General features: G+C 35.7%; 1 protein-coding gene across 1 annotated transcript in view; it reads right to left on the bottom strand.

The window, feature by feature from the left end:
- The window catches only part of LOC310643550 (follistatin-related protein 5-like), a gene marked incomplete at its 3' end in the record, with an annotated part of 154,866 nt that extends 135,884 nt beyond the window's left edge, over positions 1-18,982 (bottom strand). The window contains exon 1 of the mRNA XM_083368022.1: positions 18,469-18,982. The remainder of the gene's footprint in view (positions 1-18,468) is intronic.
- Between the last annotated feature and the right edge of the window lie 1,133 nt (positions 18,983-20,115).

Below are 20,115 nucleotides of genomic sequence, written 5' to 3'. Positions count from 1 at the left end.
CAAACAGTATTTATTATATTTATTGGAAATAGTGTCTCACAGGCAAAAAAAGAATTTATACTGTTTATCAATATTCTATTGCATATTTGTGCTATAAATCAGGATCCAATGTATCATTTTCAGTTACCTATTAGGCCATAATATGCATCATATCTATAAAAAATTCCCAAATCTGCACACTTTTATATATGGATAATTTCCTCTGTTGATCAACCAGTCGGCAAAAACATCAGATAATTCATGATAGGTTAGACATTTAATTTCATGCATCATTCTACAAATGAAAACTCTTGCTCCAAATTTAAATGGAATAGTAAGTCGATTTCTGTCAATTTAAAGCAAATACTGTATGTTATGTTGAATACAAAGTTTAGATGTTCTTTGTGCAAAGTTCTTGGTGTTGCTGATATTTACACAACTACTTCCTTTTTTTGCATTTAGCTTAATGAATGTTATGCTTCCTTCCTTTCTTCCTTCCTCCCTCTCTTCAATTCATTCTTTCATGTGCTTGATTTGCAATTTAATGTCCATTCATTCCCACAAGATAACTATCCAACTTGGTGCAATTCATTTATATAGGATCATTCACTTTTGTATTCAACACACAATCATTCAATGCTTATGTATTCTTGGGCTGATTTCTTCTTAGTTTAGTTAAGAAGCACAATCCATTTCTATTGCACTGAGCTTACTTTTATGTTTCTCATGACATATCCATTTCTTACTTCTATATAACAAGATGTATAGAAGCACTTCTTTATACATAGCCATTTTTGGTTCTTGTGGTAAAAGATTATTCCTAACAATAGATCAGGTATTACTCAGTACTTTTCTACCAGTATTTGCAATCAAATTTTCTTCATCCCATTTTTGCATTTTAAATAAACTTTCAATCAAGGCTCCAGCTGCTCAACACTTCACCATTTACTTACACTCAATTTTTCCTTCAAACATTATAGTTTTCGTTTTGACATAATAAAGTTCAGATAAATATTCACTTATCATAATACAACTTAATAATTTAACTGCAAATAATTTGGATTCTCAGATAACAACATGGGATCATCTATATCAGGGGTGTCAAACTCAATTTCATTGAGGGCCGCATCAGCATTGCGGTTGCCCTCAAGGGGCCAGGTGGGTATGGCCAGGGTGGGCGTGGCCTACTGGGTGGGCGTGGCTGGAGTGCGTATGGCCTACTGGGTGGGCGTGGCCAGCTCTACATTGTTCGCATCAAGGGTGCCTATGGGGGCCTGGGCAGGAGTGGGACAGATCTGAGGGTCTCTGGCAGGAGAAGGGTCTCTGGGCCAGGGCCAAGGCAGTGGGGGCCGTTCCCTCACTGTTTCCAGGATGGCTTCGCGGGCCACATGAAACCACTTTGTGGGCCGGATCCGGCCCCCGGGCCTTGTGTTTGACATGTCTGATCTATATCATTTATCAAATACATCCATATTCACAATCTCTGAAAAATTTATTATACATAAAGGAGACATTCCACATTATTATGACCAATTGCTTAACAACAGCTAAATGTTTAAGTATTTTTTAAAACAAGACTTATATTTTCTTTTCCTTCTGCTACTTTCTATTTTCATTCTATTTTGTTTCACTTCATTCCTTTTTGTCCACATTCTTTTTTTACCAAATAATCTTTTGACATTATTAAAAAGTTACTTCTCATCATCCTTATATTTTTAGTAATGCTTAGTCTTTCACCATCAGCAATTAATCATGCTTTTATAAATTTTTTTGCCTTGAATATATATGAAATGGCATGCTTAAACCACATATTTAAAATAACTATTTACTATTCACCAAATACTCACTATTTTCACTTATCCTCTTACGGTTCTGTTAGTCATTCATATTATTTAACAGAATAATACTTTTGCTATTCATTCAGAATAGTTCATGTAAGCAATATATATCTTCCATAAGTTCAAACTACTTTCCTTTCTTATGCATTCACAACAATGTCAATGACAGAAATAGATACTTGCTAATTTTCATTTTATCTCTTCCACTCATAATGAACAGAATAACAGTATAACAAAGTTGGAAGGCATCTTGACAGTCTTCTAATCCAATAAACTGCACAAGCAGGAAACCCTATACCATTCCAGTCAAATAGCTATCCAATCTCTTCTTATAAAACTTCAGTGATGAAGCAACCACATCTTTGAAGGCAAGTCATGCCACTGCTTAATTGTTTTCATTTAGGAAATTGCTCTTTAGTTTAAGGTTGCTTCTCTTCTTGATTAATTTTGATCCATTGATTCTTGTTTTGCTTTTTTGTGCTTTGCAACATAGCTTAACCATCTCTTCTTTGTGGGAGTCTCGCAATTATTGGAACACTGCCATCATGTCATCCCTAGACCTTTTTTTCATTACTACACTATATATATATATATTACTACACTAGACAAACCCAATTCCTGCAACCATTCTTCATAGTTTTTAGCCTCCAGATAAACTGACATTTTCACTTTTTTGTATATATTCCTCAACTTCACAGGATCAAACCACTTTCCAACCCTTCTTTTTTTTAAAAAAAATATTGCATAGACACACAACATAAGCTCATGTTTTTCACAACCTTTCTCTTATATTCCAAGGTACAATCTTCACACGCTGTGGTCATCACAAAATGGGCCAATTTTGATCTGTACTTTACTCATAGCTTTGGTCCATCATATTTTCACATTATTTTTTAGTAGAACAAAGAAAGTACAGGTGAATTCACTAGTCTTAATTGTATCCATGACATATTCAACACCAGCAGTAAGGATTGGACTAGTCAATTTTTTTTCACATTATGTGCAATATGTAAAAAGTCCATCCAGTGTTGTATTTAATTTATGAAAGGCTGAGCAATTCACACAGACCAAGCAGCCTCAAAGCTACTCCATATACACATCTAACCCTGCCCACAAGAACCAGACAGTTTGTAACTGTTTTCATAGCTCACATAGAACAGGTTAAAATTTCTTGGTATTTTATTACAGTGCATTAATATTTCAGAAACTATGTATACATAGGAAAAGGCAAATTCTATTTTGCCATTTTCATAAGATCATGGTGACACAAAGCTCCTGGGTCATGGTCCCCTTATTATATCTTATGAATTAATTTGCAAAGATCACATTGTTCATTGTCAATCAAAACCAAACTGTACATAAGTCATAGCATAGTCATAGAATTAATATGAAGCATTTTTGAAGCAAGATTTTGTGCAGTTTTCCTGCTCTATGTCCAGGTTCAACCTAACATCCAGCATTTAACATGTTATTTGCATGCTAGTCCTGTCTAGTTTTAGAAAAATAAACCCTCAAAATAAAAAATTGGAAAGCTAGCAAGATTAGAGATTACAAGTTATAGAAAAACCCAGGTGGTATGTATATCTTAAACAGAAATAAGTGATATCACCGTGTTCAATGACGCAAGTAAGGTAGCCATTCCAGAGAGTCAAATCAAGCCAACACCATTCTACAAAGATTTTCTTAGTGATCTACTGCCTTAAAACCTTATTCATAAGAGCCACTTTGATGTAGTGATAAGGCATCAATTTGGAAATCAGGACACCATGAGTCTTGCCTCAGCACAAAGCCAGCTGGGTTACCTTGAGCCAGTCACACTCAGCCCAACTCTCTCAGCCCTAAGAAAAAAGTCAGTGGTAAGCCAGTTCCAAAATCTTTATCACAAAAACTGCATCAAATTGTCCAGGCAGTTGCTGGGAATTAATGATGACTTGAGGGCACAAAAAATAAAGGGAAAAAAATGAAAGGGGGAAAGAAAATCTTATGCAAACTCTGCAACATTTAAAATTCCTCTTTTTGAATTGTTGACTGTACATATTTGTACATACATGTTTGAAGAATATTACTGAATTAGTGCAGAGTTTCTGTTCTAAAAAAAAAGCAATCTGCCGGATTCATTCCTTGATACAGGAATGATAAGAGAATGTGCATACTTGGGTACAGGGCTTTTTTTCCTCATAGAACGCTCAGAACGGAGTTCCGGCACCTTTTTTAGATGGAAACTTGTAGGGTAGGCAAGGCAGGTTGTATGACATGTGTGAGTTCCGGCACCTTTTTCTTTTTACAAAAAAAGCAGTGCTTGGGTAGATTGTGGATAGTGTTTTTTTTTACTAGCATGTAACTTCTGGGAGAAATGATGGACCACTGCTGCTTTTACTCTCCATCTAGCTTGCTTCCCTCATGCTTGGCACCAGTCCACTGGCTGCCTCCTTACCAAGAACAAGATGAAGCACAGAATTAGTTTCCATTTAAAAATTCCCCAATGTGGCCTGTTCTTGCCAAACAGCAGTTATCTGAAACAAAACTGAGTAATGTTTCCTTCACCTCCAAATCTCTTTTCACTGCATCCAGACAGTAATTTCCCCTAATTCTTCAGAGCATTTTGTTTGCTAGTTTATAGTCTTGTGTATCATTCATTTCAATGATAAAATCAGAATTCTTTGAAAACAATAAAGCTTCACTTCTTATATGCAAACATTTCCTTATGTGCTTGACAACAGCAATGCAATATTAATGAAGACTGATAACGAACTTGATATTCAACCAACACAAATATATTTAACACTAACAGACTACAGTTGGAAAAATATTCTCATGAAACTAATGTTTGTTTAGACTGTCTGGCCAACTTTGCAAAGATACTTTCGATAGAAATAGATATCCAATAGTTACAGTTTCCTACAAGGAAATAAAGAAGATTCAAATCAGAAAGAGAGAGTGCTCCAATTGTTAAGGGAATCATAGAGCTGATCTTGTTGAAACTCTGCAATGATATTTGGGGAAAAAAACAGGAATAAAATAGTAGAAAGAAATTCAGATTAGCTCTGTCTAAATGTGAGAGAAAGAGAAGAGAAAATGCTGTCACGACTCTGTTCAAGATTTTGCTACATTAGCCTACTACATCAATAAATAAGTACTTCAGTCATTCTTGTTTGTGTATGCTTTCTGAGCTGGCCTACCCCAAACAGGCTGAAAACTTGAAAGCAACTATGCTTTTCCTTAAAGAAGAATATAGCATTTTAACTATTATTCTTTCCTCTGAATAAACAATAATATGCAAACTTTTAGGGCAGTGGACACTTTTAGAATTTTCAAAGCACTTTGGGGGCATGATTGTAAAATGGCTTCCGTGGGAGCCCTAATACTTGCAGAATAATAACCATGATGAGTATAATCAAACATATATTAACTATTTTTTCCAGTCCCAAGGATGTCTCTCTCCCCACCCACACACACATAGACATATACCTGCTTACATTTATTCAACTCTTATGGTGCCTACATGGAACCCAGAAGCACTGAAGTTATGGAGAATGGCACACTTGCATTTTTATAAATGGAAAGAAGTACAGAGAATGAAAGAGAGAGAGAAAGAGAGGGAGAAATAATTGATGGCTACTGTGTTTATTGTCCTGTTTTAGTTGGTTTTATATTAATATAGTTGACAAATAAGTAAATTACAAATCTAGCCAGCCATTAAACTATGCAGAAGCTCTTGTGAAGATGCTCATGCTATCAGACGTTTATCTTTCTAGCATGTAGACCCCTTCCCTCATGGAATATATCTCCAGATGTTTCTGCTCACATTTAAAGGTCTACATTTGATTCAGCCTTTAATTTTACTTTCCTTTCTGCATTTTTTTTACAAAAGTGTAGAGATGGAGGTCAAGGATATGAAGCCACAGTGTGCAGCAAACTGCCTGCTTAGTATCCTGTTATCCGCATGTCTATGAGCTCATTCCAATTAGCACTGCCAAGGACTGCCAGGAACCAGCTAGATAAGAGAGACTCTGCCCTGGCTGGGATGTTTGGATGTTCTCTAAGATTGACTAGGGAGTACACCAATAAACAATGCTTTTGCTGTGCGTTATTTCCTGCTTGTTAAAACTGTATAAAAGACAATAAACTCTGCGTAGGCAGACAGACATTTTGGACACCCTGCGATGACTGGTCTCTGTGTCCAACACAAAAGTTATTGCTTAAAAGTGGTTGCTTACTGAGTAGAAAGTGAGGTAAACTCAGATAAAGTTTGTTTTTGAAGTTTTCATAAAGACCTTTAAAACAAAGTCTTCAAAGAAAGTTAACTCAGTTTATGGACTTCTCTTTTTATAACCATTTATTTTCCTTTCTAGGCTGAAACCAAATAACAATATGATTAATGCTGCACTCTCTAGGGGCCTTTGAGAATACATGTTTTTGAAGAGCAGTCTCCCTCAGCTCCATTGCAAATAGCTTTTGAAAATGAGAGAACTTTGAAAAGCAATGCATGATACAACATAAAGGCGTGCTGTTAAAAGAGGGGGAAATGTTTTAAAATTTCACAGTGTGCATTTTGGAACCCAGCCATAGTTCTTATTTGCCTTTACAGAGAAAAGAAATGCAAGTCCAGAACTCTATATTTGTAAGCTTATATTTTTACTACCTTATGTTTCACTTATCTTACTATTACATTTAAATCACACAAATACAGGGTTGTAAAATTGGCAGTTTGGGAGCTTTTAATTATGTTTTATTACTTGAGTTTAGTTTATCATAGAACATAGTGAAAACTTGAAGAACAATAAAAGTTAGTTAGCAGTCTTATTGCATTTGCACATTGGAGAAGATTTACACTAATAGTTTGACCAAGGAAAATCATGAGTGTCAAAATGACAATGTTGGCCAAGGATGATCATGAATATCAGAATAATAATGTACTGTTAGTATTGTGAGAGGATTCAACCGTTCACAGTGGTTCGGCAGAACTGGTAACTCAATTTTACTGAGTTCAGAGAACTGGCTGAATGAATACTGCTTCTGGAAGTCTGTTCTAGATCTCGGAGGCCTGGAGGAAGCCTCTCAGGCCTAGAACAGCCCACCGGAAGTGCATGGATGCCACTTCCAGAAGTACGTTCTCGGAGGCCCAGGCCGGCATCCAATAAAAGAACCGGTTGTTCAGGTATTTGAATCCCACCACTGGGCACATGACATGGATTTTGTAACTTGTTAACTAACATGGTTACTTTTTATTTTAATCTGACTTATTTTTTCTCTTTTAAAATGATGTTCAGGCTCATTACAGACTGAAATGTAGGAAAACTTTTATCCTATGTTTGTATGGATTGATTAGATAGCTTCTAACATTTGAAACTGAAAAGAAGGCTCTCCTGATAAGAAAAAAAGTTTCTTAGTGTCAACTGACATCTGGTTATATAACTTCAAACCAGCTTTATAGTTGATTTGCTGTACAAGGAGGGGTACAGTAAAGTTGCACAACTAACTTTCCTCTTTCATTTTTCTTGTGTTAATTATAAAAAAAATGTAAGATGGGTCTCAAGGTTCTTCCTTTTCATAGGGAGATCCCACTTTATCAGAGTACCCTAATAAACTGCTTTTAGATGATTTTCCAACTCAGTTACTTATTGGGAAGGCAGAACCCAAGACCAGATTTGGCTATCAGTATACTCCTTATATCTAGCAAAATTATCTAACTTCCTATATGTAACTTCCTATATCTAACAAAATTCAATATTATTAATATACAGAACCTTCCTTCCTTCCTTCCTTCCTTCCTTCCTTCCTTCCTTCCTTCCTTCCTTCCTTCCTTCCTTCCTTCCTTCCATACAATCATGCTGGGAACATTGGTAAAATAGCAGACATACATCTTTAATTCAAAAATTGTTAATTGTAGGGTTATATAGGCTTTAAAAATTATTTAGGAGAACTTATTCAGGCCTGCTACAAACACATAATCTCTGTTATTCTGTAAAACTAAAAGAAAGGTGTTACTTTAAGAAGCTGGATCATAAAAATCAATATGATTCTCAAAGCTTCCCTAAAGCTTGAAAAATGCTTGGGGGAAAAAAATAGGGACTGTTGTAATGAATAGAAGAGTGGTGCTCTGTTTGTTCCCACATGAGGTCTGCAGCAATTTCTCATGTTATTAGTCACTATCATTGCAATTTCCTTCAGGGAGAATATTTTTCTGTGTAGAAAGATGGCTATGTGAAGCTGTCTCTTTATTTCACTGGACTGAAAGAAAAATGAAATTTCCATGTGAGATATTTCATCTAAATGTACCAGAAATGTGATTTTCTAGGAATATATACTAAAATCATGCAGCCTATTTTCTGTAGAACAGAAGTCTAGTTAAATACACAAAACTGGTTTTTAAATTCTCCTGAGTATAAAATCTGTTTGTAGAAACAATATTGCAGCCTATAAGCAAGAAACTAAATGAGTAACACTGATGCTTATTCTGCTTCATACTTCATTATCAATATTCTTCACTAAGCCAATGATTAAAATTACATGGAGCTACAATTTTTCAAGAATACTAACAAAAGGGAAGTTATTCTCTCTCTCTCTCTCTCTCTCTCTCTCTCTCTCTCTCTCTGTGTGTGTGTGTGTGTGTGTGTGTGTGTGTGAAGCACTAGACTGAAGCACTAGATAATACCAAAGGAAGAAATAAAAATATACAAAGGATACAAATATATTAATAAATGTTACTTGGCCTACAAGGATGTCACTTTTTAATTCCAATGCATAAAATATTAAAATCATATTTTAGCTTAATATTATAAGATAGTTGTAATATCTCACTTTCCATTGAAAGCCCAGGATTGTGAAAATAGAAGTCATTTGATTATTTCTCCTTCATAATAGCTATTTGGTTTGCACCTAGGGAGCTAAGAATCTGGTAAAGAACAAACTCACTGGAGAGAGTTTTGTCAGTCAAGGCACTATATAGTTTAATACAAAGATTAAATGTTAGGAGTTACATTATTCAGATATTAATGTCTCAGGTAAAGAAAAAAAAATAAGATGTGTCTTAAGCGGAGCATTATCAAAACTTAGCAGTACAAAAACACACACAATTTGAAATCAACAAGAATAAAAGTGTAAACAGCATACCCTTTTGATTTCAATCAGCACATTACCACTTACTGGGTTGAATGGATGAAGAAATTTAATGTAGTACTAATAGATTAGAAGAGCAAGAGAAAACAAATCTGTAAACATTAATATTTTGGAACAGCATTTTATCTTGTAAAGCGTATTTTTTTCCTAAAGAGGCTACAATATTAAGTTACTTAGTATATGTTTAATATCTTTATATATCATTACTTTACACAGTATATTAAAATACAAGCTGGCAATGGATTTTAGCATAGGGACATCAGAACAGGGACCTGTTATTTTCCTCATTTAAGCAAAATATTTGTTTTACAATTGATTTAAAACCTCTGTGGTTGGAAATCATTTTGCCATTTGTAATATCAGTGACAAAATCATAGGATCTGACTATAATTATTTCAGAATATAATAATAAGAAAGCACACTCCATCATTGCCTAGTATTTCTAAGATAGCATTTGGATAACAAAGTTTATTTTTGTTTATTTGTATCCCGTCTTTATTATTTTTACAAATAACTCTAGCGGCTAACATCAACACATCTTCCACCTCCTATTTTCCCCACAACCACCACCCTGTGAGGTGGTAGGGCTGACTGCCCAAAATCATCCAGCTGGCTTTCATGGCTAAGGCAGGACTTGAACTCACGGTCTCTTGCATTTTAGCCCGGTGACATAACCACTAGATCAAACTGGCTGTCTTTAATTTTGTTTGTTCTCTCTGTCTTTAGCCTAGTTCTCTCCCAAACTTCCTGATAATATGGAAAAATCAAAAGCAGTTCCAGAAGCAACTTCTGGATCAAAAGCATCAAAAACTAAAGGAAGAAATGGTATATTACGTATATTTGGTGCTTCCACTATGATAAGAATAACTGCAGATGAATCTTGCCTGAGGTTACTAAGAGCCCTAAGATCGGGATTATACCTCAGATACTCATTCTGAATGATTATTTAAGAAACAAATCCTTTATGAGCTGTTCTTCAACATATCATTTATATCCAGTCCACTTCCATATGGGAAAAATTTAGAACACCTGATCACATATGGTTGCCATTTCAATGTATAGTTGTTGTGTCATCAAGTTCAGAAAGAATTGTCTTATTGCCCTCTGAGTTCTTCCTGTTTTGACTGACTTTGATCTCTTGAGTAAATATTGCATCATCTTTCATAAAAACACAAAATCTACTAGGATCTACTCCACAGGGCTTTATTAGATATTGTCTTTTAATTAAAACACTAAAAAATAAAAATCAATTAATATGGTACTCATTGCAGAAAATGAGTAACATGAATAACAAAGAGAGGGGTGAAAATGGAAATAAAATTAATATTCAACACCCTGAAAGATTACCATGTTTCATTTTTAAAGAACATTTGTCATTTGTAAATATAAGACTGGTGAAATTATTTTTTTTCCTATAGAGTTTCTTATCCATAGGAACACGTTGTTGAGAAGCTGCAACTGCTTACAGATAAATTCTCTCATTTCTGTGGTGTAGTCATCTCTCATCTATATGTCACTATTCAAAAAAGCTTCAGATGCATATTTCTTTTGAAGGTTTACCTGTAGTAAACCCTATTTGCATCTATGTATTTTTCTATCAAACAAGCAATCAAAAGGTGCATTCTTGTGGAGAATTTTTTTTTAAAAAATCAGATTTCTATCCACCTCCCTCTGCATACACACAAACAGACACCATAATAGATACCATTAACTATAAAATATTCTCAGCATAGAGTATGTTTGACTATTATATTTATTAATAAACTCAGTCTGGCTCAGAATCTGATACACCATACTTTTCAGACAAACTGGAACAGAAAAATATCAGTGGATATTTATTGTATAAAAATATGGAACAATGAAAATGTATAGTTTCATTGGTAACTTCATTTTTCTCTAAGATTTTCTAAAACTCAGCTAGACACATATAAAGTGTTAATTCTTCCTATTGCCTAGAAACTTTTCCTATTATAAGAACCAGGATTGCCTGAAGTGAAATGATGCATAAAATACTCAAAACTACCCCTTTCTTTTCCACTTCACAGAATAAAAGGGTCCATTATCTTTTGCAATTTTTCAGTTTCATAGAGGTTTCTGTATCCAGTGTGAATGTTTGGATAGGAGTAATACGTATTCTTCATAATAATCTATTCAAAGTATTATTTCCACTTCAGAAGTATTTTTCTTTCTTTTTTTTAAAGAACTTTGTTTAATGAATTATATCTCATCTTTATTCATTTTCTAGTTCTGTTAAATAGCTATTTTCAAGGGATCAAATAACAGTGAAATTTCAGAATTAATTACATGTTACATAGAACATTCATTCTCTGTATTAAGCATACTAGCTTAGTGAATTAAATGTGTTTTGCAATATGAAACAAAATGTTGGGAAGGGCATGGAATGGTAATGGGAAGAAAAATGAAAAAATAAAATAAAATAAGGTTGCATATCTTGCCAATCAGAATAGAGCTGGAAGGGATCTAGAAGGTTCTTCTAGTGACTAGTCCAAATCCCTTCTCCAGCGGGTGACCCTATACAATTTGAGACAAGTGGCTGTCCAGTCTCTTCTTAAAAATCTCCAGTGATGAAGCACCCACAACTTCTGAAGGCAAGCTGTTCCACTGGTTAATTGTGAATCTTGAAAAACCAGTAGTCCATCCTGACCATTAATAATACAACTCTTCTTTTCGGGCAGCTTCTTTAGTATCCAGTTCCATTTTTTTCCCAGAGAGCTTCTTGCACTAAACACTTTTACCCCAAGCTGTTTGAGGTCCCTTTAGAAAGGATACTAAAGGATGACTGATTTAAACATCTTTCTAGTTCATATTAAATTTAATTTAGCTTTGCTTTTACAAGAATTCTACTTTCATGTTTTTATCTTATCAAGTTAGTCTAGGTCATTAAAATTGCAAGCCTAGGCATGCCATTATCTACCTGACATTTTAGAGCAGATAGATGCCAAACAATATTTTCAAAACATCGCAGTATGCCGAATGATGCAGACTAAATGAAGTAGAAGCTTCATATACAACCAGCCACTCATCACTCTTTCACTGAACTAAAGTCTTTTTTTATTTAAACAATGTTCTTAATTTACACCATGTGTGTGTTTGTGTGTATGTATGTGTGTTTGAATCTTTCCACTTTAAACATTCAATAACTTGACTGACCACAAGAACAGGCAAGGATTTCCAAGTACAGATATGATTATACTCATTATCTTCAACATGAAACAAAATACATTGATTACAATTGTTAAGGTAAACATATTATTTTGTACTCAGCTGGTTCTTCTCGCATTTAGGACAACTCAATCATAAAGACTAAAGAAGGCTTTATGACAAAAGATGAAAGAAGGCTGTATGTGAATCCAGACAATAAATTTGATAAAATTAGCCACTTATAAGCATTCATTAACTGGAGAAGACAGCTCATTCTGACAAGGGATACTGTATTTCTCTACAACCACTATATTAACTCCAAGGAAAGAAAGCTTGGCTGCATAGGAATTCTATGTATACATCACATATATACCTCAGACATGGGTCATGGAGCAACCTAACTATGATTATGCAGAAACCATAAAGCATAGAATACCAGTTCATAGCAAAGAAGTACACTGTGGATAGTAAATACATACATATTTAAATATATACATACATACATACATCCCTTTAATTCTTTGTTAGCAATCTAAAATTTGCATATATATATATACATACACACATATATGTTAAGTGTTTGTTAACTATTTAGAATACCTTGCTAGGCCCCAAACACTGGGCAAATCTTATTTCCTGTTTCAGCCTAACCCAAGGCCATCAACAGGCTGTAGTCACACAGTGACAGCTCATATTTGTGTAAATTTTTTGGATTGCTAACAAAGAATTAATGGGAGACTGATTATAGCTATTTCAAACTCATTTGTTCTCATCAGTCAGCCTTCTGAGATTCGACCCTGGGCTGATTGCACATTAGGCAGTTGTTTAACCTCTAGGCCACAGGCTCTTTCTCGCTTTGTTAGCTGAGAGGCAAGGGAGATATGTGTTAAGTATTTGTTAAGTATTTTAGAATACCTTGCAAGGCCCAAATACGGGCCAAATCTTATTGCCTGTATCAATAAGATTTGGCCCGTATTTGGGCCTTGCAAGGTATTCTTTGTTAGCAATCCAAAAAATTTACACAAATAATGAGTTGTCACAGTTGTGACTACAGCCTGTGGATGGCCTTAGGTTAGGCTGATACAGGCAATAAGATTTGGCCCATATTTGGGCCTTGCAAGGTATTCTAAAATACTTAACAAATACTTAACACACACACACACACACACACACACACACATACATACATACATATCTATGTCTATATCTATATCTATATCTATATCTATATCTATCTATCTATCTATCTATCTATCTATCTATCTATCTATCTATCTATCTATCTGCATCACATCAGTTAAAAACCAGGATCCATAAAACACCGGTGGGCAGTCAAACAGCATGATCCCAAATCCTTAATCTATACCCACACCAACACTAAATAGCACCAGTTCAATTGGAGCAACACAAAAATCATCAGTCACACTACTGCCCACCATACCTGTGAGCTCATCAAAGCCTGGCACTCCACAAGCAATTTCATCAACAGACACATTGACCTACAACCAGCCTATTAACCCCTCAGAATCCAAATCAATCCACTTTGCTACATTAGATTTGGTTCAAACTTTAACCATGATAAATAAGTACAAAATACTATACTTTAACAAGTATTTTGTTTTTAATGTGTTTTATTACATTTCTAAAAGCTCTAAAATGTATACTATCTTAATATTTCATGTGGATGTCAATATAAGTATATATACTTTTCCAGCTTACAACTTATTTACCATTCCATCTTTCTAACTCTTCAACCCTATATTTAACTCAATTCAGGAAATCAATTTTGGTAGCTGTGTTTTATGCTTCTCATGCTTTGTGCTATCTGGCATGATTAAAAATACTACAAATAATAAAACGAACAGTATTCACTAAATAAATTTTTAGCATTCAAACATTCTAGTCAAACAATATGAAATCCACTTGCAAATTTTGCTTTGAAAGGTAAAAGGTCAATATAAAAATTGTGTAATACAAAAAAATGGCATTCCTCTGGTATTGTGGACAACAGAATGCCTAACATACGCAACATATCAGGTTTACAAAAATATTAAATCATATTCCTTTATCTGTTTTACAACTGATGATCCAGATTGCAATTATAGGATGGATCAACAATGGTTAATAAATCTTTCATCCACACAGTTTCTTAAGTGGAAATTTCCTCCAAAGCTGTGATTTACTGCTATTGACAACTATTGATTATTTTAGGAATAAAGAACTGATAACTGACATCTGTGAATAAGTATTGAAAAGGAAAATATTTGAGAATGCTAAAATAAAATGTCACTTGTATTGGTGCCATTTCTGTAATGACCTATCTACCCAGCTATCTTAATACAGTTGTGCTAACCAAATAATTTGTTTGGATTACTTGATGTATTTAGGTTGATACAAGAAGGAACAGCTCTTGAATTTCTCTAACAGGACAACATAACATACTATAGAAACATGTTTGTCTCTTTTTCAGAATTCTCAAAAAGGCAGGCCAGATATTCTACTATTCTCTCTGGGCATCACTTCTGAATGCCTCTTATTATAGCTATGAATGTAATACTGTTTGGAGCATTTTTGATTGTGTACTACAATATGGCCTTTTTATAACTTGAAATTCCAAGGGAACAATTGGTTCTTAACATTAAAACAGCTTATAGTTGTACTCAAATCTGATATAAGGTTTAACATATGCTTCATTGAAAAAATTATTCAGTCATATTTTAGACAATTATGTATGATAGAGCCTTAGCTGCTTAAATTGCTCATGCTGTACTGGCCATTGAGATAAGAATTAGCTATGAAATTAAGCAAAATTCCTAGTTATATCCCATTGTGGTCAGAATTTGTTTTCTGAATATTTATGGTAAAATAGCTATTTAAGAGAATTATCTTTTTTTAAAAAAAATCCTGTGATAATGATTCTTTAGTATCTGAGGAGAATGAGTTCACTGGATGACACTGAGCAATGCCATACTCTTTTAGTCTAATCTACGTCACAGTGTGGTTGAGTTAATGAAATAGCAAAGGATGTAACCATAGTTGCCATTCTGATCTACTTGGAGTAAGGTTGTAATAATAGCAACAAAAGAAAATAGTAACTTGGTCCAAATAAAAAGTTTATATAATGAAAACCAATCATAATCCACCCTACATAATCATTTTATGGTTTGTTATTGGCCTTTGCAATATGGAGAAAATTAATATGAAGCTATTGTATACACAAGACACATTCACCAATCCTTAACATATTAGTGCCTCCAAATCATTAAATTGTAGGAATAAGAGAAAGATGATTAGAATCATTTAATGATTTGCCTGAATCCATGAACTTTTTTCACTTTAGGTTAATGTGTTGAATACATTTATGTGGATGTAAGCATAACAGCTCTTATTAAAGTGGAATTTCCACTCATGTAATTTATCCTTCCTTCCTTCCTTCCTTCCTTCCTTCCTTCCTTCCTTCCTTCCTTCCTTCCTTCCTCCTTCCTTCCTATATTGTTCAACATAAAGGAATTAATAACTAATGGATACATATGGAAAAACATGGTGAATTTTGGAACTAATCTGTTAAGATCCATATCTCTATACAACTTACACAACTCATGAGTTTAAGTAAACATCTGAATATAATATGCTTGTTTACAGAGAAATAATTCTAAATAGTTGATAACATACACATCAAACTTATCCTCACAAGTTATAAAGTTCATTAGTCCTTCACTGAACATATAATACAATACAATAATAGCTCTTTTTTCCTATTTTCTTCAAATTGGATGAATACATTTATTTAAATTAAAAATAAAAGCTGGTCATGATTTCAGTTCTGCAGAATATTAAAGGATGACATTTTTTAGTGTTTTACTCTCAGCACTTCAAATAATAGTTTATTACCACAAAGCTTACTTTTAAAAAAATATTGGACAATATTTCTAAGTGGAAACAAATTCAGAATCAAATTCACGGATTATTTTAATGCTAGATTCAATAGTGATCAAGAGATCAAGAGAAAGCCTTTAATAATTAGGGTGATAAAGTGCTACAGTTGTTCAAATATGTATCTTTCAAAACAATTTCTGGAGCTCTTTCTTCATATCATTTGACGTGCATTGTGTTGATAAAATAGGTAACAACTCTAAAAAACAAGGTTGAAACTGGAATATAGGAAAAACTAGCTTGCGAAGTTTATTCCAACTCCCTGATTAATTAAACTATTGTGGGCAACCATTTTGTCTTGTCAGTAAATTAAAAGCAAAAACCAAGAAACAAACTCCAGTTTTCCTTCTTCCAGACACTTTCAGTAATGTTATAGCCTCTACACTCTTTCACAGGAAAAAAAAAGCTTCAGTGAACTTAGCTGAACTAATTTCTGAGCAATTGCATACAGAAGTATGCCACAAATTCTTACTGTAACACTTATAACTTTATAGGTCATACCATATATTTTCTAGAACTTATAAATTAAAAGGCATATTCAAGAACAATGTGTATTTTTAAATCTATAGTAACAAAACATTTAATCTGCATGAGAGTAATCACTGAAAAACATGCTTATAAACTTGAGCCCTCTACATGTCTATAAAGGCACTGCAAGCGGCGAGACAGAGAGAGAGGGAGGGAGGGAGGGAGAGAAAAAGAGAATATATATTATCTTATGTTTCTGTGTGTCTGTGCCTGTGTGTGTGTTCAAACATCTCAGCATTTCATATTCTTTTCCATAAACAAATATATAAAAAAGACACTTCAGGATTGTTGCTGTCATCTTTCACCTGAAAGGGTGTTTTCAGGGCTGAGTAACAATCTATCTGATTATGTATATATATATCACTGAAAAATGAGAAAATTGATATGGGACAAGAAGCTAATATGCATTTTTCCAAGCTGAAACTTCAATATTAACATAACTCAAGGATGTATCATCAAAACTTTTCTTCACTGAATTAAGCAGCAGTTAATCTTCCTTCCTGCTGTTTCAGAATTGCTGACAACCTTGAAACTATTATTTTAGCAGATGTTTGGTACTAGCAGCATATAATCAACTTTAACACACAGCATTAAAGTAAAACTAACAAAAACAAAGCAAAGAACTTCAGATTGCTTTGGAACATATTGCAACTGATTTTTATTTTATTTTATTTTTTGCCATTTTTCCCAACACAAACAGTTTTTGTTATTGTTTTAAGCTGAATTATGCAGGGGGAATATAGAAATGGTTTTAGTATCATGTGTGTATGGGCGAAAATTACCAAATAATCTACAATGTAATGCAGTAATGGCTGAGAAGTTAATTTGCTTTTTTGTTCAATTTAGTCATCTGCCTCCTCACCAGCTATAAAACCTTCACTCTTGGGGAAAACATCAAAATCATATAGAAAATATTTTGGCTTGTACAGAAAGAAGTCTGGAAATTCACATAAACTAGCGTTCTTTGGAAACAAAGCTCTGAATAAAGAACTGTGAGGTATAAAAGCATAAGCTCTTGCAGCCGTCTCAGTTCCAACTGCCCTCAGTTACCTTACTAACTGTATTACAGAATTGGAACTTCATATCTGCATCATCTTCTAGCGTGAAGGAAGGCCTGACACTGACCAATCAATATTGCAGAACAAACAAATCACAAGTTTCCATCCTTAGGGCTGACCTTGGGGACTGTGGGGTGAAGCCGTTAATAAAACTGAGTTGTGTAAGTTTTGTATTGAAATATCTTTGTTTGCAGTATAGAAATAACAATGTATGTTGTTCAAAATCCCTAAAACCCTATAACTCGTCTGTCTGTCATAAGATGATATACACATAAAGAGGGGGTGGGGGGATGAATCAGGCATTTATTTTACAAACCCTTTTTAATTCTTACTTTGCTCACTGTTTCCCCAATTAATTTTACATACTCTTTTTTCCCTCTTTCCAGGAAAATAGAAATGTATTCACCCCCCAATGTTTTCATTTGAATTTCCAGGAGATCTTTTAATTAAAATCTATCAAAGAATTAATCCAGACTTTTTGTTCCTTCCATCTATTTGTATACAACAAAATAACATTTTGAAAAGCCTAAGATCACATCTAAAGGTGTGAATGCGGGGGTGTGGGGGGGAGAAAAACCCCTCTGCCACTGAGTTACCCTCTCGGACTTCACCAGGGCTTTTATTTCAACCTAATCCACCTCTTGTTTACAAACGTCCATTATCCTCCTTCAAAATCGCTGAAATAATTCCTCATCCCCAGGGTTGTACTGGATGGCTCCAAGAATTAACCAGTTGATAACTTTCTCTTTTCCACCGTGCTATCTCCCAACTTTGTTTCCTTCACCCGAAATAATAGTTTGAATCAAAAAAAAAGAAGAAGAAATGCATTTCAAGTCCACTTTCCTCCTTACCTGATTGAAGTCACTAAAGCCCACGAGGAAGGGAGGGGGGGGAAAACGTTCTGTCCCTTTTGTTGTTGTTTTTTTCCCCTTTGTGGAAAGATCGCGCCTTATCGTTATCGACGTCTGTTTAAGTATAGCAAATAATAATAAAAAAAGATCAAAAGGTAAAACGTTGCAAAAAGAGAGTGGGTGAAAGTAACCCAAGTCCGGGATAAACTCCGAAGAAATGTCTTCGTTTCGTAGGGCAGGGAATCTCCTTTGACGTCCGATAAGCCCCCTTTGCCAAGTTGCCTTTTTGGTGGGGGAGGGGAGGGGGGGGGAGGTGAAAGCCTCCCGGCGCGGTCGAAGACAAGAGAACGGAGCGAGAATCGCAGATTCAGCACCCGCAGCCCGGTGGACAGCACCAGCTCTTTCCCTCGCCGGTTCGGCTCACGCACTGAAGACGGCAGCTTCTACTTCCCTGCTCGCCCCTCCTTGGTGCTGCCGCTAAGCCCCAGCGGGTCCCGCCTCTCGTCGCCCCCCCCCCCCCGGCCAAACCTCACGTCAGCCCCAGCTCTTCCTTTATTTGCACAGGAGCTGAGAAAGGGGGCAGCTGCAGACGGCCCCGTGACCAGCCGCCGTGTAATGACAGGCGAGGGCTGCCGTCAGGTTTCTGCAACTGGTAGCAGCCGCCGAGCAGAAGAAGTCGCTTTGTGGGGGGGGGGGGGGGGGATGGATGGTAGGCGGGAAGGCAGGAAAAGCCGGGGTACGATAAACGCGGCCGTCAGAACTAACCCGGGCGATTGAGGTGCTGGGCTGGAAAGAAATAAAAGAAAGCGAAGCGGCTGCCACTTTGGTTGTGAACGCGGAGGGGCGGGGAAGAGCGGGAGGAAGTAAAAGGAAACCGCTTCTTTCCTGCTGCCGAAGAAAGAAAGAAGAAGAGTAGTGAAAAGAGGAGGAGGAGGAGGAGGAGGAGGAGGAGGAGGAGGAGGAGGAGGAGGAGGAGGAGGAGGAGGAGGAGGAGGAGGAGATTCCGTGGGAGGGAGACGCTCGGAATCTGTACCCTTGCCTTCCCCCCCCCCCCCCCCTTGACCCAGGCGCCTTGGAGAAAAGGCAAGGAAGGCAGCCACTGTTTCTCCCCTCTCTTCTGTACCTTACTCCCTCTGGCTAAAGGCTGCAGAGGCTTAAGCCGCTCCTTCGGATCCTTCCTTGCTCTCCCACTTTGGAGACAGAGAGCTGAAACTGAAGGAGCAGTTTCTTCTTCCTGTACCTATTCTTTATCCAAGGGCATTCTGATCGGACCTGTTCTTGAGACAAAAGTCTATAATAAATAAGGGGCACTGTTGGGCAGTAAATAATCTAGTTTCTACACATGTGGGCCTTAATTAGCTTACTCTTTCATTGAAAGAGTCCAGGACAGCAAATTGAGATAATGGTTACTCTCAAAACCATAGCCACCTTTTTCCCCCCATCTCTCCTTGGGAACAAAGTCCATTTTAATCTCTGCTGTGCCTCAGAAGCTAGGGCTGGTGTGCAGGTAAACTATTCCAAAAGAGAGAAAGGGACGATGAGCAAAGCATCATTTGTCCAGTGCTTTCTTTTTAACAGAAAGAAGAGCAGATACTTCTGCAAGCAATAAGACAAATGTAATGTCACTTATCTTATTCTCACTCTCAT

This window comes from Vipera ursinii (assembly GCF_947247035.1).
Source record: "Vipera ursinii genome assembly, chromosome: 7".
Classification (NCBI taxonomy): domain Eukaryota; kingdom Metazoa; phylum Chordata; class Lepidosauria; order Squamata; family Viperidae; genus Vipera; species Vipera ursinii.
Note: the sequence above shows the minus strand (reverse complement) of the source record. Positions and strands in the feature narration are given on the sequence as shown.